The sequence below is a fragment of the Camellia sinensis genome, chromosome 1 (assembly GCF_055761805.1).
Source record: "Camellia sinensis isolate YWXY chromosome 1, ASM5576180v1, whole genome shotgun sequence".
Classification (NCBI taxonomy): domain Eukaryota; kingdom Viridiplantae; phylum Streptophyta; class Magnoliopsida; order Ericales; family Theaceae; genus Camellia; species Camellia sinensis.
In genome coordinates this window covers 209006693-209012865 of record NC_138961.1, presented here as the reverse complement: position 1 = coordinate 209012865, position 6173 = coordinate 209006693, and positions in this window count along the sequence as shown.

Below are 6173 nucleotides of genomic sequence, written 5' to 3'. Positions count from 1 at the left end.
AGACCGGAACCAGACAATTGCTTGTCGGTTGTATATGGTGGGAAGATGACGATCTGCATCTTGCCCACACTGACGAGGATTGGAGCGAAAACCTTCCTAACAAAACTTGGTATGTGGAAAAGGTCGACCATATGACAAGAAGCGGTTGATACTTCAAACCACCACATCTAGACCAAGCCGAGGCATCCGAGAAGGATAAAGAAGTTGAGAAATAGAAGGAAAAGTAGTTAGAGGAAGAGGCTATGCTGAAACAGTTGAAGAAGATTTAAGCTGACATATCTATCTGGGGTGTGCTTATGGCTTCGCGAGTGCATAGACAGGCTGTACTGACGGCGATGGATAAAGTTAAGTTGTCCATCGACACCACCCCGGAACAACTGGTGTGATTAGTCTTCCCAGGAGACACTGCGCCAACTTTAACCTTTTCAAACAAGGAATTACCGCCAGAAGGCTCTGCACACAACAAACCTCTATACATATCCGTAGAATGCCGAGAAAAGTGGATACCAGTGGTATTGGTGGACATCGGGTCAACAATCAACGTCCGTCCTTGTCGTATGGCTTATGCTATTGGTTTGAAACCAGCCGATTTTGTGCCTACAGCCCAGGTGATCCGAGCATATGACAATACAAGCAGAAAGGTGATGGGAACAGTGCAAATCAGAGTACAGGTTGGCCCAGCTCAACAGGATATCGAGTTCCATGTACTGGACGTTCCGGCCACTTTTAACCTACTACTTGGGTAACCCTGACTGCACCAAGTAAAGGCTGTCTCTTTTACCCTCCACCAGATGTTGAAGTACCCCTATGGGAAAGGGGTAGCTATAGTTTTTGGGAATTCATCAATACATCCTCCGTCAGAGGTCACTACACCTGTGATGGAGATTGTGCATAGTGAAGAGAATGTTTTCCTTTCTGGGTTTACCTTGGCTGGAGGCCGGGCAATGCAGAATATCTTGGCCATCGATGAGGGCTTGTATGTCAGCTCCCAATCTGTATACCTCATGAACAAGCTACAGCACATGCCCAGAATGGGATTAGGAAGAAGTGACCGAAAGGCTGTTACGACGTTAGCCGATGTGCCACATAACCTGCATACCTTTAGTCTTAGCTAAACGCCCATCGAAGAGGACCGGGTAAGGAAAGGGAAATAGATGGCAGGAAGAGCCAGAGCTAAGCAGACCGGGAAGCGCTACGAGCTTGTGCACCGACCAATTCGAGGAACCCTGAATGGCTATTTTGTTCGGGAGGGAGAAGACTTCCCATTCTGTGGTTTTCCCAAACCCTGGTTCAACTCTGAGAGACAGCGGGTTCCCGGCTTTGAGATTTTATTTGACTTGCAGCTGCAAGATACTAATACGGAAGAAATTGTTGAACCACCTGCTGAAGCTGCGAAGGGTACAAAAAGTTATTCTGACAGCGATGAGCTTGAGATAGGAACAGCACTGGCATGTCTCCTTTCGAATCCTCCAATCAACTCAAAGAGCTTGGGGGATAACCTGACTATTTCCATGATCGGAGACTAACCGGGTGTGACCCCTTCTAGCAGCATCTTAGATACATCTAACGCACCATCCCTCATTTGGCAGCTGGACGAGGCCTATCTGTCTAGCAGTTCTGAGTCAGGTAGTGAACCATAATCTGATTCCACAGAGTTTGTGGAGTTTGAATGAAATTCTGGTTCCTGTGAGTCTAGGTCCGGTATTCCTTGGGTTGATAACCCGGATGCCGAGGTTTTGTCCAGGTCGTCCTTTTCTTTTTCTTTTGAGTCGGTTGTAACAGAGGAATTGGATGAGGTGGGCCTTTTGAATGATAATGTCACTGCAGATTCTGAGTATTTCTCTGTGCCTCTTGTTTATTGCATTGATCATGATTTTCAAAATTTTGATGAAAACAATGAGGAAGGAATTCCTCTGGTTTTGAAAAATTTGATTAATCGAGAGGATGAGAGGTTTGCAAAACCCCTCGCTGATGAAATCATTATAATTAATGTGGGTACTGAAAAGGATCCGCGCCTGGTCCAGATCGGGTCCACATTGTCTTCAAAGGAACGCGAGCGCTTAGTTGCTTTATTAAAAGATTTCAAAGATGTCTTTGCGTGGTCCTACGAAGACATGCCTAGAATCAATCCTGAGATTGTATAGCATCGGATCCCTCTTGACCCCGAGGCTCGACCCATCAAATAGAAGTTACGGAGAATACGCCCAGATTGGGTTTTAAAGATTAAGGAAGAGGTCACCAAACAGATAGACGTAGGGTTCTTGCTAGTATCTGAGTATCCAACTTGGTTGGCCAATATTATCCCAGTACCAAAGAACGATGGCAGAATTCGGGTGTGTGTGGACTTCAGAGATCTTAATAGAGCCAGTTCGAAGGACGATTTTCCTCTGCTGTACATCGATGAATTGGTGGACTTCACCGTAGGCCATGCTTTGCTCTCCTTCATGGATGGATATTCCGGGTATAACCAGATTCTGATGGCACTAGAGGACAGAGAGAAAACTGCTTTCATAACGCCGTGGGGAACCTACTGCTACAGGGTGATGCCGTTTGGGCTAAAGAATGCCAAGGCTACCTATCAACGGGCTGCAACCACAATTCTGCATGATATGATCCACAAAGAGGTCGAGGTGTATGTGGACGACATGATTGTCAAGTCCAATGAAAGAGAGGGCCACTACACCGCCTTGAAGAAATTCTTTCAATGGATCAGAGAATACCCGTTAAGAATGAATCCGCAGAAATGTACTTCCGGTGTAACAGCAGGGAAAATACTGGGTTTCTTGATCACACAGAGGGGCATCGAGGTAGATCCTTCCAAAATCAAGGCCATCCTAGAAATGCCACCACCAAGGATTGAAAAGGAGGTGCGAGGCTTTCTAGGTAAAGTGCAATTCATAAGACGGTTTATTTCTAAACTAACCTTAACTTGTGAACCATTATTTGGTCTCCTGAAGAAAGGAAAGAAATTCCGATGGGATGACCGATGTCAATTCGCTTTTGAGCAGATCAAGCAGTACCTTCAGAACCACCCATGTTGTCGTCGCCAGAGCTAGGGAAGCCTTGATTTTGTATCTATCAGTAACGAACACAACGATGGGATGCATGCTTGCTCAGGAATCTAAGGATAGGGTGGAGAAAGCCATCTATTATTTGAGCAAGAAATGGCTAGATTATGAGACCCATTCCACTTCGCTCGAGAAAGCTTGCTTAGCCTTGGTATGGGCTACCAGGAATGAGGCACTACTTGTTAGCTCACTCTGTAATTCTGGTTTCGAGATTAGATCCCATCAAGTATCTCTTTGAGAAACCAACGCTTACAAGTAGACTAGCCCATTTGTTGCTTCTCCTCTCTGAATTTGATTTGAAGTATGGTACTCGCAAGTCTGTCAAGGGGAGAGCGGTAGCAGAATTTCTGGCAGATCACCCCATGGAAGGGGATAAAGTGGTAAAATACCTGTTCCCAGATAAAGCTATTATGTAAGTCGAGCAAGAGATTTGGACAATGTACTTTGACGGAGCATCTAATCAATACGGTTATGGGATAGGGGTGTTGCTGATAGCACCTGACAATTCCCATATACCCTTAGCCTTCAAACTTCGATTCAAGGTATCCAATAACGAAGTAGAATATGAGGCGTGTATCGTTGGTTTGGAAGTCGCCCTGGAACTAGGGGCGAAAAGGTTGGACGTCATTGGGGACTCGAACCTAGTTATGTCTCAAGCAAAAGGAGACTAGAAGGTTAAAGAAGAAAAGATGAAGATCTATCACTAGACCCTGGATGTTCTGATTCCTAGGTTTGAGAAGCTGACCTTCACGCATCTACTAAGAGAGAACAACAGGTTCACTGACGCCTTATCAACTCTATCTTCCATGGTAGACATTCCACTTGGAGTCCGGATGCATCTGATCATCATTGAGCAGAGATATACACCAGCCTACGAGACTATCGCCACAATAGATAAGGTGGAAGATCAAAACCCTTGGTTTTATGATATCTGGAACTTCTTGGAAAATTAGGTTTATCCACCAGGGGCAAATGCCAAAGATATGTGGGCAATACGGCGAATGGCCATTCAATTTATCATCTGTGGAGGTAAACTATACAAGAGGGGTCATCTGGGAATGCACAAGTTGTGTGTTGACGTAGAGGAATCAAAGCGCCTAATGGAGGCCATCCATGGGGGAGAGTGCGGAGTGCACATGAGTGGAGTAATGTTAGCCCAGAAGATTCTCAGGCAAGGTTACTACTGGTCTACTATGGAGGAGGATTGTATTGGTTTTGTTCGCTGATGCCACAAATACCAAATTCATGCAACTCGCATGAACATCCCACCGTCGAAGCAGTACAACATGACTTCACCATGGCCTTTCTCAGTCTGGGAAATCGATGTCATCGATGCAGTCACACCGAAAGGGTCAAATGGGCATGAATACATTCTGGTGGCAATTGATTATTTCACAAAGTGGATGGAAGCTCAGTCTTATACGATGTTAAAGGCAACACATGTGGCTACGTTCATTCGAAACAACATCATTTGCCATTATGGAGTCCCAAATGAGATCATTTCAGATAATGGCTCTCATTTTAAGAAAGAAGTGATCGACTTGTTGGAGAAATACAACGTGGCTTTCCATAAGTCATCCACATACTAGCCACAAACCAATGAAGCTGTTGAGGTGGCCAACAAGAACATCAAGCATATTCTGCAAAAGATGGTTGAGACCTACAAGGACTAGCCAGACAAATTGCCATTTGCACTTTGGGGTTATAGGACATCAATTCGGACGTCTACTGGGGCAAATCCTTACTCTCTGGTCTATGGTATGGAGGCTGTTCTGCCAATCAAAATAGAAGTTCCATTACCGCCAGTTATGGCTGAATGTCAGATAGCAAAGGTGGACTGGCAGCAAAGCAGGTTCGAAGAATTGATGCTGTTCAATGAGAGAAGGCTGAAAGCACTGTACCATGTTCAGGGTTATCAACACAGGATTGCCAGGGCCTTTAACAAGAAGGTTAAGTCCCAGAATCTCAAAGAAGGGGATTTGGTGCAGAAAGACAACCAAGCTCCCATTCATGACCCTAGGGCCAAGTTCAGACCCAACTAGACTAGCCCTTACATCATCAAAACTATCTGGTCTGGTGGAGCTATTATTCTTATGGACCTAGATGGCCTAGAATTTCCCCAACCGATCAACATGGACGAGTTGAAGAAATATTACCCCTGAGAGGCTCATTAGGCCAAAAACCCGAATGGGCGACCTAGGCAAAAGCTAGAGCACAAAAAATTAGAAGAAAAAAAAAAAAACTGAGCTTGCAAGGTTGAAAACCCTAAAGGGCGGCCTTAACAAAAGTTAAAGCGCAAAAGGAGAGCGTTAATACTCGAGTGAACCTGAACCAAACTACGTAAGGCCTGATTCTCATCTTTGAGATACGTAGGCAACTTCATCTTGAAGTTCAGCCGTAAACACCTCCAATACAACTGTCATGTCCATGTGTTTGATCAGGTCATCTTTGTCTAATCTTTACTTGAAAGTTCGGTTGTGATCCCTACTCTAAGAAAAGAGCTGGTTACAGTACTGAGCAATATTATTCAGAAAATGGGCAATTTGTTATCTTCGGATCCGGGGTTGTACATCCCGAGAATAGATTCCATGTGTGTCAAGTTGTAATCCTTATTGAAAATGGTTTTGAAAAGTTTTGATAAAAGTTGACTTTGCTCAAATTTTACCTTTTACAACTTAGACCATTTTTAGACCAAAAGGAAAACTTTCAGTGCTCACAATTTTCATTTCATTGATTTCAATACAAAGTTCTCCAACTCTCGATACAAATCAAAGCTGCTTTTATTACATGCATAAAACTTGAAAAGTAAGATCAAAGCAATAAACTTGGGGCATAGCTGAGTCAAGTGTTCCTATGTCCCCCGCTTGTGCTTGTGGAAGATTCTGATGTTAAAGTGGGCCCAAATGTGAGCCTCAGACGGAGAATGAAACCAGGTACTCTACCCCCTCCTCTGGGCAAGTCTGATCATGTCCAAACTGATGCCTGAACCAGAACGGAAAGTAAAATACACAATGTGTAAGGCCAATCAGCTGAATGCCAGGTTGCCAAGCCATGTTGTAGCGCATTTCGGTCAGATTAAGCCAAGGGCAACGCCAAGCAATGTCA